Below are 14650 nucleotides of genomic sequence, written 5' to 3'. Positions count from 1 at the left end.
TTATACACTTTGAAATCACTGGGCCCAGCCTTTGGTAAATGCAAGGGACGACAAAGCTTTTACGGGAGTCTCGTCTCCTAGAGATGGCAGTAAATACAGCTTGTTGCTGTCCTCTCCCGGCAAGTTCGAGCTTGCCAGCAAGCAGTAAATCGTCATGTCCCAGTCTTACTACATCTCCGTGTTGATAATGATGTTTGCGAAGATACCAATTGAAGGCTAAGTGCTCCCGAGAGATCTCTAGCTAGTTTTCGAGGATGTAATTTGCTTCCCCTCTCGAGAACGGTGCACACCTCAGCAAGTGGCAAGTGCGTGTATGGGTGGCTCTCACGTTTTGGGTACCACCAGCACCCAGGGGTCACCACGTACATTACTGATGAAGCATGCGAGGCGAAAGGGAAGCGATGCGAGATGCCAGGCGATGACTTGTCAGTTACAGATAAGCGGAACGATCAGTTTTGGGAGTAGGTATGCCTGTAACCAATTCTCTGTCAAGTCGTTGGCACGCAAAATGCCAATTTTCTGTAGCTGTTGCACAAAACGAAATTGGAATATTTACATGGACAAGGAATTTCTACATTTGATGGACACCAAGTAATCTCTATAAATGAACATTTAATATTATTATTACATATTTGTGCTATTAAAGCTCGACTGGAACTATGAAAGAACCGAACCTAAGGAATGACTTCGAATAATAGTTGTTTCGGTTCAAAAAAACAAGCAAAAAAACCATTGTGAGTGAGGGTGTGTGTGCGTGCCATAGTCAGGGAATCTAAATCCCTAGGTGCTACGGAAATTCCGTAACAGTAAACAGTTCACATCCTGACTGCGGAACTCGTGAAGGTGCAACTTTCAGTCTTGGCGCCCAACTCAACATGTGCAGGACAGGGATGCGGGTGGGTGCATGGAGAGGGAGATGCTCCTGTGCCAGCGATCCGTGGTCTTCACGCTGCCACACGATGTCTTAACCAAACCATTGTGCACGAGCCTTAGACCAAGTACAAAGTTTTTGCATAACCGTCATGTAAATATTTTCTCAGACTTAGACGTTCCTCCATATTTGGCCGGCTGCGAAGAGTCTTTAGGGGTGATGAACGAGTGTGGTCTGTCAGCGTGAATGCACTTTTTTTTTCAAGGCAGTGGATAAGAACTTGGCTTACGTCCAAGACAGTCTAAACCAGGGGTGGGGAACGTCCGGCCCGCAAAATCATTTAGTCTACCCCTGCCAAGACAACCAAACGCAGAACTGAAAATTAAAGAAATATGGGATACTATATTTGTCGTAGCAACATCAGTTTATTTTAAGTAAATAATAATAACTCAAATTTTGAGGGCAAGCAAGGACGACCATCACGGGTACACAGGACACACATGGGTACATAACGGGACAGACAGGTATGTTTCTCCTCGTCTGCCTGTATCGCGGTGACTCGGAGGACATCGGTATCAATCACACATATGGCGTGGGGGTCTTGGGAGGGAGTAAAGCCATTGTGTGGAGCAGTTTAAATTACTTTCATAAAATGGGAAGGTGTGAGTGCTGATGGCACCAGCAACAAGCTGTGCGCAGTGATTTATCTCCCTTTTAAGCCTTCAAGGAGCTTGGTCTCTTGCCCTGTGATAGCTGCAGGGATTGGGAGGTGAGGGTGCTAAAGGTCAGTAGTGAAGTACGAGTCGAGATGTATCTCCTCACAGCACCACACGCCTTGCCGTTAATGGACCAAATAAAGTAGAGAGAGACGTTTGAGCCAGTTGTACAAAAAGGCTGTATAAAGAACACATTTGCACATGTTCTTACTGAATTATCGTGGTTCGTTATATTAGTACTCGTGTTTGTTCTGACCGTCTTATGACATAGTAATACCTCTCACGGAAATTGAAAACAAATTCGTTACCAGAATTGTCAGTGCTGTTTACTATGCTGCCTTATTCAATACTCCCTCCCTGCATGTGACATCTGTTTACAGGGCTGGCTGATCTGCTGTGATATAATCTTAGCTGCTGACTCGGCGTAAAACATCAGTCATCACCCTACTCTCTCCTTCCATTTTCGAGGCACACGGCTCCGCCCGATTTAAATTATATTTAAATATGCTTATAGAGGTCGACTTCTGAGGCAGAGGGATTTCCGAGCACATGACACCGGTATACCAGCGCGCTTAGATAATCTCTTAACCACACAGCCCATCGCGCCCCGTAACTGTCGAGCATTACTTTTTACACCAATCAGCATAGCTCTGAATAGTGAATTATAGTGAATTAACTAGTCTTCCTGCTCGTCTTCTTCTGCAGAGCTGTGATACTCATCCTTAATGTTTGTTCCCTGATTACTCTTCGAGTCTTCTGTGTTTGTCTTCTCTGCATATAGTTGTTTCTCCTTTCGTTTTCTGTCCATATCTTCTACCTGTCTTAACTCTGGGAGCATACTCCTTCGAGAGTTTTATTATGCGGAATATAAATCACACAAATAATAATAATTATTATTAACCTATTGCATCTGAAGAGTGGAATTCTCGCGCTGTACAGGGGCCGCCACTCTCGGCTGTCTGTTTGCTATCGTATTTGTTCAGGTGCTGAGATACGCGTTGGCATTTGACAGTACTTCTCACTGCCGCTATGGTTTACTGCAAGTGCTCGCCTCCAAGTCTCTAAGCTGTTTGAGATGCATTCATCAGGGAAAATCAACAGCGAAAGGGAAGACCAAAATGGAGAAAGGAGTAAGGGGGCGCTGATAGTCGATTCGCACACACTGTGAAATTATTTTCGTATAATTAACGCGATCCAGATTCATAGATGAAGTGGTCGAAACTAGTACCCACTAAGCAGCCCACGTGAGGTTAAAGAAGCTAGTATTTTGATGAGAGGAAAATCTGTCAGCTAGCAGTGGTAAGTCGTAAATTTGACCCAGTTAGAGCTTACCGTTGTAGGTCGTAAATCAACATCTATAAAGAAAACCTTGTAGAGACCTGAAGCACTGAAACATTTACACACTTGAGAACGTCAGTGCTTTAGCATAGTTTAAAACATGTTTTATAAGACACTTGAGAAGGAAATTGGTTTCTGTAAGAGCTCGTTCTTAACAGGACAAGCATGCACTATCGTTTGACCAAGGCTGGCAGAGTTTTTATCGGACCGTTATATAGGTTTGTCGAACTTGTTCACCAGTTCCTCCATGTTTGTCTCTGGGCCTTTAGGGCTTGTGTCACCAGAGACTTGATAGTCAACATAGAAAGTACTGAGCAGAACTCACTAGCTGCGTTCTTTGCAAATTTCGATGAGTTTTTTTTTAATGTAGAAAGAGCGCCTTCCTTGTGTAGGTTAAGAACGGTGTGGTCATGTAATAGTACAAAGATGTTTGCATTCGATCGGTATAAGGACAATAGTACAGGAGCAGGTTTTCCACTTTAGGCAAAGTTCTTCATGCAGGTAAAGGGGTGATGGGAATGATTCTGTTGGCTGTCGGAGCAACAGAAACACATGGTATCCACACAGCGAGAAGCATGCCCAAAGGTGTGAAGCAACAGCTGGATTTTAAGGGGTGTCTAGGGACTGCACCATATCCGCCAAGACTGTTACTAATTTTGGGCCCATTCTACAAGAACTGTTTGATTGATTGATATTTTTTTTTTATGAGAATGCCTTATTTTTAGCTAGTTTGAATTCTGATTCAGCACCACAGTCCAAACAATTGGCACACACAGTCCCCTTGAGAAAGTAGCCAGACTCAGAGATGTTTGTCGCAGTTGGTGGCCCCCAGTTGTATATGATGAAAACGTTTGTTAAGAGCTGCTTGCTCAGTGTGTTACCAAAGCTGGTGATTTGGAATGGTTCTTTAGGAGCTGGACATATTATGTCGGCGCCCTCAGTTTCTTAACGTGTGTATGACGAGAACAGCAATAAGAGCCGGAGGCGTGGCTTAGAGGCAAGTTCCGGACAAAACTTAAACATCTGTAGCGTCAGCTGAAGCTCTTCCAGGACTTTTGTCTCGGTTCTTTCCCAGTCTCCAAATTCAGTCTCGACCTGTTGAAGATGTAGCCTAGTTACTTCTTTAGGCGGGGAGGGGGAGCTTTCTAGTGTCATTTTGCGAGCGTCCAGCTGAGTTGTTCGCAGTGCACGTGCATGGTGAAAGAGTTGTTGGCCCATCGCACTCAGGCTTTCTGGGATGCTGGAGGTGTGGTCTTCTGTGTCCTTGGTACGCTTCCCAAAGCATCCGTATTCATTGGTGTGTTTTTGAAAGGAAATGGAAACTAAAGACCAATAGTGTATGGACATGGACACCTTTGGAAAGGTCGTAAACAACATGTGTAACCAAACGACTGTCGCCGTGACGCAAGAGGAGGAGGGGCGACATTGTGGAAAGATAAACAGATGCCTTTTGTGACTGCAGTTCATGGAGACGCCCAAATTCTGCTTTTTTCGTCACGACAAAGTAGAGAGGTGTTTTGGCAGCTCCACAGTCGGCCAAGATTTTTGTCTGCATCTTTTACAAATGGTTGGTAGGGAAAGGTGCTTTGGAAAATGTTCTAGTCGATGGCAGCTAGCGTTATTACCCATTGGCCTCCATTCCCTAGTCAGATGTTGATGTTGCCAACAGGAAAAGCTGGTTTGGCGAGTCTCGTGGATGAGGAAAACGGCATTCAGTACTCCTTGGCAACTGTTCCGGGTGTTGCAGACAACCAATCCGAGGCTTGCTTTGAAGTCGGAAATACGCTGGGGAGTAGGAGGAGGAACTGGTGTTGAGCCTGGTAACGAAGATGGGTGGCGGGCGTCAGGGCGAAACAAATGCAGAAAACAGGAGCAACAGGTCGGCGGCCAAGTGTGGTATGTGAGAATAGCTTGCCAACCTCAGGCACTGTCTGCCCTTACCCCAGTCCTTCCACCCATCACCAGAAAAGAACACCCCCTCCCCCCCCCAAAAAAAAGGCAGTTCTCCGTGCTGCTTTTGAGACACATGATAGAGAGAACACCCGACCACATGTGTGTATCTGCAGGTACGTGTTGACTATCAGGCAGTCTGTACGTCGTCTTGACACGCTGAACTTTACCCCACAGCCACAAACCCCAGTGACCAGAAAAGTTGACCAGAGGCACACAGCAGTCATACAGTTTTGCAGGCTTTGCAACTGGTCGACACACTGGACTAGCTTCTTAGTGGTCCTCGCGCCTGTCCCTGTGGCGCGTTCACTTCAGTTTCTGTTGTTTATATACTTCGTTTTTATTAAATATTACTTTATATTTATTTTAACAATGTTTCGGATATGTTGTCAGGCGTCCCGACCCACCTGTTCGTGTATGACAGGAGAATGTCTTTTCCTCTACGTTGTTTGCTATATGTTAATAAAGCGCACCAAGGGTACTGTCGTTGTGGTTACGTACACTGGAGCTGTAGGCGACTTCTGTTTGAATTATCCCAAGACAGCATCAGGGTATGCTAAGCTTATTATAACGTGACGGACTCGTGCGCACACACACACACGTACGTGCACAAGGGTGGGGATTGGGGAGGGGGACGTCGTATCTCTAGAATGTTTTGTCGATGACGCCAGCAGCGAGGACCGTCGTTGTCCCGCTACGTGTATCTCGGGTCATTGTCGTCATGAGCCGTTTTTTTTCTTTTGATGACGTTGTTGTCCACGCCCAGCCTCCTCCACTTCCTGTTTTGGTGAAATGCGCTCAAACTAACGACCACTCAAACGACTTGAGGAAAAGGGTTCTGCGGCAGGGTAACCTTCACAGTGAAGCATTCGCTGTCCTGTGACTGCCGGGTACTGTCACTGTCATGACACGTCTACACTGCGAACATTCCTTCACTCATGACGCCCCAATGCTGAAACTGGAGAAGTGGTGTACAGAGGCAAGTGTCAACAGGCGTGTTAGCATTTTGAACTGGCATTAGTAAGGTGAAATGTCTACAGACCATGTATGTTACACTAATTTCATTTACAGTACATGCCCAGAAACGCACAGAAGTGCATGAAGTACTGCAGTAGAAGTGTCTAGAACCCAGCATGTCTGTCCAGTTTAAATCTGTTGGCAACGTAATCTCCTCGACAGACCAACAATGGCGGGGATTAATTGTAGAGACGGGGGTCCTTTTAGAGTTAAAGCTAATGCAAAATAATTTACTTCTACGCTAAGACGATGAAAGAGGATAAAAGGAGAGACTTTAAAGCCCTTTAAAAGTTTTCAAAATGGAGGTGAAAGGATGAAGTTTAGGAGACATTTTAATTTTTAACTGCTTAAACTATAAACTGGTTATTAAATTATTTACATACACACATGCACCCACTCGCGCGTGCCTCAGCTCAGGGAAGAAATACAGTGATACCTCGGTTCTCGAACATAATTCGTTCCGGGAGGACGGTCGAGAACCAAATTGTTCGAGAACCGAAGCAATGAAACCCAAAGGAAATAATGGAAACTGGATTAATTCGTTCCAAGCCCCAGAAAATGCCTTTTTACTGGCCTAATTTGTATATAATATGTAGAAAAACATGAGTCTCAACAAGACATAAGAAATAAAAGTGTATTTATTAAAACAAACAAAAAATAAATAAATAAAATGTACTGTACAGTACAGTAAATTGTGTTTCATTTACTGTACCTGTACCAAACTTTATGGCAGGAGGGAATGAATGTGGAGGGAGGAGGGAAGGGGGATGGTTATTGTCACTGATGACGCAAGCAAGGCGCGCTGGGCAGAAATGAACGCCATTCGGCTCAACTCGGCTCATCTCGGACGTTCGGATGTTCGAGTTCCAAATATTTGTTCGAATTCCAAGACAAAATTTTCTTGAATTTCCTGGTCGAATACCGATTTGGTCGAAAGTCAAGGCGTTCGAGAACCGAGGTATCACTGTACAAAAGTGTAACAAAGAATGTTGTTTATGGGCACACCCAAAACAACACGGTCATCAAGTTGTTAATGGGCAAGTGAATACCCGAGTGGTAGAATACTGACGTCGGAAGCCAGAAAAACACGCTTTAGCAGGTTCGATACCGTACACCCCAGCCTACTTCTGTGAGTTGACCCACCGTTTGAAAGGGTACCTGACTCGGTAGAGGAGAAAGCAGCCAGGAGGAGACGATTGGCACTGTCAGCACACACACACTGGCCTGGGGATTACTAACTTCACTTCCTAAAGACTGAAAGATTTCGGGAATTCTGGGTGCCTGGAAAACACAACTGTCTTTCTGACATCAACATTTTATACTCCATGTTTCTGAACAGCACTCCTAGCAGACTCGTACATTCCATGAACGCAGTCCAACCATAATCAAAAGGTTTGCTGCAAGACTAATAAATGTTAATGGCGTTTCGAGTTTGAGTGGTTGTTAAAGAGCTTGGGGGCGGGGGATTAATCAGCAGGTTGGTGAGAACAACAATAACTTTAATTGTTTGTGATAGCATGTCCTACCTCCTCTCAGCGAGTCGTAGACAAAGAAGTCTGCTCCTCAGACTTGACTGCCGAGATTACTCAGGTATGCGGAAACACTGAATTAGTCGAGTACTCTCACGTCTGCTTCCACTAATCAGGGAGTTGTTCATTTGATGGAAGTGGCTTGTTAGACCACATAATTGCATGTGGAAGAATCCATTTGCTGTAAACAGCAGTTATGATGATCAGACTTCCTGTGAGCCGGGCATATGCTCATAGGTTTGTTTAACAGTTTCTTGTCTCTTAAGAGAAATCGCTTAAGAAAGACAGGGAACTTGAATACAGTGGAGGACGAACCTCGCATGGATCCTACTAAGATGTACAGCGCTCATTAGTAGTTTATTGCCTTTTTTTCTTCCTTCTTGAACGTTTGTGTCAGACAGAATCTCCGTGTTCTCCACGTGCATATCTAAAACGAGTTTTGAGCAGCAACTCTTCAGAACATTTGCAGCATCCAGTTATAGACAGTGGTACTCAGACTGTCTGCAGCATCCAGGAGGGAGTTGTGACAGCTTACAGGGAAAGATGACCCCTTGAGTTTTAAATAACCCTTCTCTTAAATACTTGGCAGATTGATGTACCTTGTTCTGCTGTTCTGACAGCATCTTGTACAATTGATGCTGTCGGAGCGTTTGTGAAACCAAAATCAAGAGCCTTTTTCAGGAAATGAACAGCTGGCTTTTATTATTTTTTTTAAGATGCAAAACTGCGGTTTCATCAGCGCTCGTCTAGCTGGTGCTGCTGACAGACGTCAAGGCCACGACGAGAGTAAGTCAACGTACAGGGAGGGACGTTTACAAAAATCTACCGGCATTGAAGCGGAGTCTGTTCGGACCGGGTATTGACGAAATGCGCCCACACAGGGCCTTTTGTTGTTCCCTTGAAAGAAGCCTTACATTTTTATGACCAGTCTGGAAGATTTGTTGGAAGACCACGGAGCAGACTGTGATAAATAAACAAACGAAGAATGAATAAGGAAAGGCAAATGATACGAAAAACACACGAGAAGGACCCCCCTCCCGCCCAAAAAAGGGATTAGAGAGAGAAGAAAAAAGTAAGATAATTGTTTTAAACAGTTCTTGTAAAAACCACTTTCGATATATAGGGGAAAAGAGTTAAAACGGTTTACTCAGCCCATTTACTGCGCTCACATCTTGACAGATATTGGGTATTGAGGGAGTGAGGCAGACATTGGTGTTTTACGCCGAGCCAGCAACTAAGGCTATATCACGGCAAAGCAGCCAGCCATGTAAACAGATGCCACATGCACATAAACAACATCGTGCCCGAGGCAAGATTTGAACCCAGGACAGCCAATCCTTATTGTATTTTGAGATATTTCACCAGAAACTGGTCCCAGCGTGCACAATTCATAAGAAAAAAAAAAAAAGGTAAAGTCGGTTTACATTTTTAAAGACAATACTGCATTAAATGGTTCTCAAATCACTCGGCATATTTAAGCTGTTAAAAAAAATTGTCAGAGGAATGCCGTAAGAGAAGATTTCACTTCTCTTGAGAATCTGATTCATGATTTTGGCAAATATCAACACATCCCAGGACCGATTGGGGCCCGTGTGTCTAAATACAGCGCTGGCACCTGTGGTTTGCCCTGTGTTTTGGGACTGGCGTATGTAATCTTCACCCTCCGTGGGCAATACACCTATCCCAGTTTTTACCCAGAATCGCTTCTCCTCCCAGCGAGTCTGCCTGTCGGGGCAGTAACGGTGTCTCGCTTAGCACCAGACTTGTAAATCCTTCCACGTAGTGTAAGCACTCGGGGTGGAACTGTGTTTACTGTACACACACGAGACTACCTTGTGATTTAGTCCAGCCTTTGTTACAAGCAGGAACATATATACAGTGGAACCTCGGTTAGCGAACGCCTCGGATAACGAATATTTCGGTTAACGAACAAAAATTTCGTTAAAAGTTTGTCTCGGATAGCGAACAAAATTTCGGATAACGAACAGCCACGTGAACCACACGTGACCGACCAGCATGTCGTCATTCGCGCTCGAGACACAGTTACGATCGGTCGTTCCTTATCTGTGCGCATTCTTCTTATTTAGTGATTGTTGTGCTTTATTTTAATAAGATAATCCTCAATCATGGCTCCAAAGAAGATTAAAAGCAATTAATAGTAGTGAGGTAATGACAAGGAAGAGGGCAACAAATGAACTGAAAAAGAAAATGATTTCAAAGTATGAAGGCGGCATGCGTCTGTCGGATATGTGATGTCGTATTACCGAAGAGTTTTACAAAAAAGACAGAAGGAGCAGACACTGGACAAGTTTTACCTTTAACCTCAAAGCTACAGAAAATGGAAGTCACCCCACGATTTTATGATGTCACGTGTGCTCATGGAGGGGGAATCCAAGCAGTAATTCCACCCTTCCTCCCCACACCTGCTTCCAACCACGCCGTCAAAACGATAAGTTTTCTGATGTTAATGTTTTTATGTTTATTTAACTCCATTTATATCGCATTATAGCTGTTCTCATTAAAACAAATACCTATATATATATAGCCTGTAACTTTCAAATATTAGCGAGTCAACAGGGGCTGGGAACCAATTAAATCTATTTCCTTTATTTCTTATGGAAAAAATTGTTTCGGATAACGAACATTTCGGATAACGAACAACTTTCCAGAACGGATTAAGTTCGTTAACCGAGGTTCCACTGTATCAGTGTAGACACTGGTGGAGGCGTGTGTGAAGGGGGTAGCTGAAGACAAGAAATGGGTGGAAGACAGTTGGGAGTGAACTCGTGTTTCTGCCAGTAATGCATCAGTTGACATTAACATGTTGGACGTTTTTTTCTCTCTCTTAAATGTGGATTGTGGCTTAACGTGTAGGTCACGTGTGACATGACTTCGGCTTCAGAATACTTTTATTCATCCCTTGCGGCAAATTGTTTTTTCTGCCAGCGGTAACAACAGAACATCACTTTACATTAAACTTTGACACAGGTTATAAACTGACGACATCCAGTTCATTAACGCTGGCACAGTCTCACACTTATTAAAAATCTGTGCACGTCCATATCACCACTCAAAATAGGAAAACATAATCACATCATAAGTATGTGGACATTCCCGAAAGGGGCAAACATCATCATTCATGTGTGGGTGTGTCCTATCTAGGAGTCGATTGTAAATCTGGATTGGAGCCGAGATACATGAGTGCGGTGTAGTTCTAACTCTTGGAACTGTAAACCTACCACTTCTGTCTGTGCCTCTATTGTCAAATTCCTGTCGGAATGGGCGCGAGTCGTGGGCAGTCAGTTTGTTTATCGTAAGCTTGACATACATTATCTCTGGCGTTCTGCCCCCTCCTAAACACCCTCTCTGGGTTTTTTATGTTCTTGTTTAATTTGTGTCTGTCCTGCTTTGCAATGTTCCCACCCCAGCAAACTACACCGAGCGTCATGGTGCTGCAAATAACAGAGGGTGTAAAATATTTGCAGACGTTGTATACGCACATTAAGGTGACAGTTCACTCTAGGGAAAAAGGTTTGTTTGAAAGATTTTAAATAGCATTTTATTGCGGAATAATCAAATATAAGGTAACTATCTGAAAAAAATGTTTTTAAACGGTACTTACGATGGAAACTGACTGTAATGAATCCTTTTTTGTTGTTGAAAAATGTCCTTTTTTTCAAAATAACTTTAAGACACATCCAATCATAGATTGCTGATTTTAGTGTCTTTGTAAAGCACGAACTATTATCTAAATTGTCAAGCATGTTGGTGTTTATATCTTGAAAGGTCTTGGAGACCACGAAATAAACCAGTTTTTATTAGACTTCTGTCAGCGGCATTGGTTGATGTGAGCTGATGGAGCTCAGTCGCTTTCATACTTTAGCGAGTGCACGCGCCTGCGTGTCTCTGTGTGTTTAAACATGCGTGCGTATAGAGAGGTCGTTTTTCCCTTTAAGATTTTAGATGTAATTTTGGGTAAGAAATATATTTAAGTGTTGCTTCCATCTGTAGGTTCGTGTGTGCTTTCTTGGTTACGTAGGCGAAGTCGAAACGCTCTCTCACACCAACATAATTTAGCAAGAGAGAGAGAATGTGTCCAGTCAGTAGACATCACAGTTCTCTCTCTCTTTTTAAAATAACATTTTAACAGTTTTAGATTTCTGAGAATATTACCATTTTTATGTGAATATTTAAACGTTGTTCCGTGTTTAAGTTTGAAAGTGGGCCCATAGTCAGCAGACTGAAGTGTCGTGGAACACCAGTATCAGCGGGGGGGATGAACTCGAAGTCAAGGCAACCTTGATTAACGACACTTGTGAGTCGTGACACCTTTGGAGAGTCTGCGTGCCTTTCACTCGTGTGAACCCGACTTGAAAAGAGCATTGTGTGGTGATATTAACACCTCTGGTCTATGCGACCTTTTCTTTTATCGTTGGTTTGTGCGTGCGTGCGTCAGCAGAGCAATAATTTAGATAAACTCTGTAATCGTGGGATGTAGTCAAATCGTCTACGAGCAGTAGTCGAATCGACTTATGTGTAGTCGTTTTAACCATTGACCTTCCCCAACCCCCACCCTCCCAACAAGGACCACCCCGCATCCATCAGGACCGTTTCCCATGACGCATCGTGGTGGCGACTCATACAGTGCATACATACACTTTGGACACTTTGTTTTCTTCCCACAGTGGATGCAGCACTCCATCACGTGCTCCACACAATGATTCGTTACACTTGGTGTCGCCCCATGTGTTAGTCAGCGTTACACCTTGTTTCACACCATGTGCTTGTCAGCATTGCGGGTCTTTATGGGCCGTGTTCATACAGCAAGGCGAACTGCTGCCCTGGGGAAGTCGGGGGCAGGGGGGCGGCAGAATGGGGGACCAGCGTCTTGTCTCCAAAGTTGCGAACTGGCGTGTAGATCCCGCACACACTGCCTTGTATTACCCTAGGGTATCGTTGCCACTGTTTCTGGGGTAGACATACATCTACGGTGTCTAGATACAGAGACAAGAAGCTTGTGCTTGCGTTGCCCACGTTGCCCCAGGCAACGACATCCTCGCTTCAGACCTACGGCGAGGAGTGGCGGTGGTCAGGGCACCGCTAGAGTGAGTGTAGGGCTGTCAGAGCTTTCAATCGCTCAGTCGTCTAAAGGGCATCCTCGGTCAACCCCATCCCCCGTTTGACACACACACATCCTCCCGTCTGCCTGTGCATTCCGGCGATCAGTGAAGCGCGACAGAATTTGTGAGGGTGTATCTTGCGCTATTGTGCGCAGGGTCCTTGCAACAGTTTCATTGTGCTGGAGGTCAGGTGCTCAACCCGTCCCTCCCCGGCAGCGGCATGGCTAACGCCAAACGCTTATAAAAGGATTTCATAACTGCTCATAAAAGAGCATTTCAGACGACTGCCGTGAGGCTAGTCACCCTGCTAACTGCGCATAGGCTCACTTATTTGCCCCGAGAGACTGCGATCAAAGCCGAGGGGTGATTAACGCTACTTTGACGGCCCCTGCAACTGTCTGCACCTCATTGCCTCACAGTTCACTTTTACAGCCCCAGCCAGTTGTTGACCAAGATTCCGATCATATGTGGAAACGATGTGGGTGTATTTTATTTTTCTCCACAGTATTATCTCGGCACGTAAGTAAAAAAGAAAAAAACTGGTTCGAAGCAGTGCAAGTTGGAAATTAGCCTCTCAGCTATCTCCTTGCCGAGTGGTGTTTGTATGTCAGGTTCACAGCACTTTTGCCCACCACTGACGTCATCGTCTTACTCGTTGTCATTAATTTTGCGGTTCAGTCGGCACCTCTTGCAGGTGTAGACTTCAACTTAATGGTTGGCATTTCGCGTTGTTGTGACAGGTGGCAGGCCATGGGTCACGTTTTATGGCGTATGGGTCACGTTCGCGAAACTCGAATGAGTTCAGACACGACGTCTTTGGAGACTACAAATATTTGTGCATGCTGCTCAGTTTTGCATGTTTGTCCTGACTCATTGGCTTTGTAAATCATGAATACGTCAAGATTTTTTTTTTCAATCGATAGCCTTCATCAAACGCAAGTCCTTTCGTTTTTTCACTGCTAACCTTCTTTTCCCGTTCCCCTTGTGCCCACCTATCCAAAAACAAGACATGGGTAAAAGTTCGCACCAAACGTTATAAATAGCCCATGAAGATGTTTGGGAGCCTGCAAGCCAGTAATGATTCGAACAGCAATACATGTACACCGGGCGTCGGCGAGGTTCTTACCTACAATTTGGCAGATTTGCTAAGTTGCTGAGCTGTACGGTTCTTCACGAATTATTCCCGTCACGTACATCCTGATACCTGCTCGTCTACCTATCAGTTTCACCTGCGCCGGTACACGGGGTGCGCACGGCCTCCGCCTCATTGTGAAGGGTGTGCTGATTACTCGGTGCAGGGAGGCGTGTAACAAAGTGCCTGGATTTCGCTCTCTTCTTGTCGTCCACCTGTTTTTTGGGGGTATGAGGTTGGAGTTGGAGTGGGGGAGCAGTATCTCACAACTTGTTGCTTTAAAACTCTACCCCCACCCCCACCGCCGTCAAGTGGCTTGTTGTGAAGGATACAGCGCCAGGACTGACGGTGAACTGTGCAGTCACGTGCTGTGCAGGCTGCGTGCGTGTCTGACCCTGGCGTGCACGGTACCCTTATCCTGCTACCACCCCTTCCACCCTGCTTCCCTACATCGGCAGCTTTATGCACGCTGAGCGTGTTAACGGGCAGTCAAACCTCTACCACGCTACCCCCCCCCCCCGACACTGGCCGCTAACACCAAAACAATTCACCAGTTAAATACCTTGTTTACACTTTTCATAAGAGCGAGCCAGCCAGGCACGAAGCGCAGCGGTTAAGGTGGCAGTTATGCCAGACATGCGCAGGGTAGGTTAAGTGAGAGACACAAGCCTCTGCTAGGATGCACATTAATGGACCAACGTTTTCCTCTCAGGGTGGACATTAATTTGTGAAAATCTTCCTCTAGATGAAAATTAATAGGTGGGTCTTTCCCTCTGTGGTGAATCATTTATTTTCAAGCTTTTCTGAAGGTTTTTTTAAATTGTTATTCTTACCGTATACAGCTCGGTTGTTTCGTGTCTATAATGGAGACATTGTCTGGCGTATTTTTAACAGATCGTAAACAAATAGAACCAAAATAAGAGATTATTTTATTTGATGGAGTAGAAAGGTCTGATTGTGAAGAATTCTGTCATTGA

General features: G+C 44.8%; 1 protein-coding gene across 9 annotated transcripts in view; it reads left to right on the top strand.

Annotated features, from left to right (window-relative positions):
- LOC112573234 (cAMP-dependent protein kinase catalytic subunit beta) overlaps nt 1–14650 on the top strand; it is a 144513-nt gene that overhangs the window by 90182 nt on the left and 39681 nt on the right. The gene's annotated exons all lie outside the window — the stretch shown is intronic.

Source organism: Pomacea canaliculata, linkage group LG10 (genome assembly GCF_003073045.1).
Source record: "Pomacea canaliculata isolate SZHN2017 linkage group LG10, ASM307304v1, whole genome shotgun sequence".
In the NCBI taxonomy this organism is placed as follows: domain Eukaryota; kingdom Metazoa; phylum Mollusca; class Gastropoda; order Architaenioglossa; family Ampullariidae; genus Pomacea; species Pomacea canaliculata.
The sequence above is the reverse complement of the archived record's forward strand: the minus strand, read 5'-3'. Positions and strand labels throughout refer to the sequence as shown.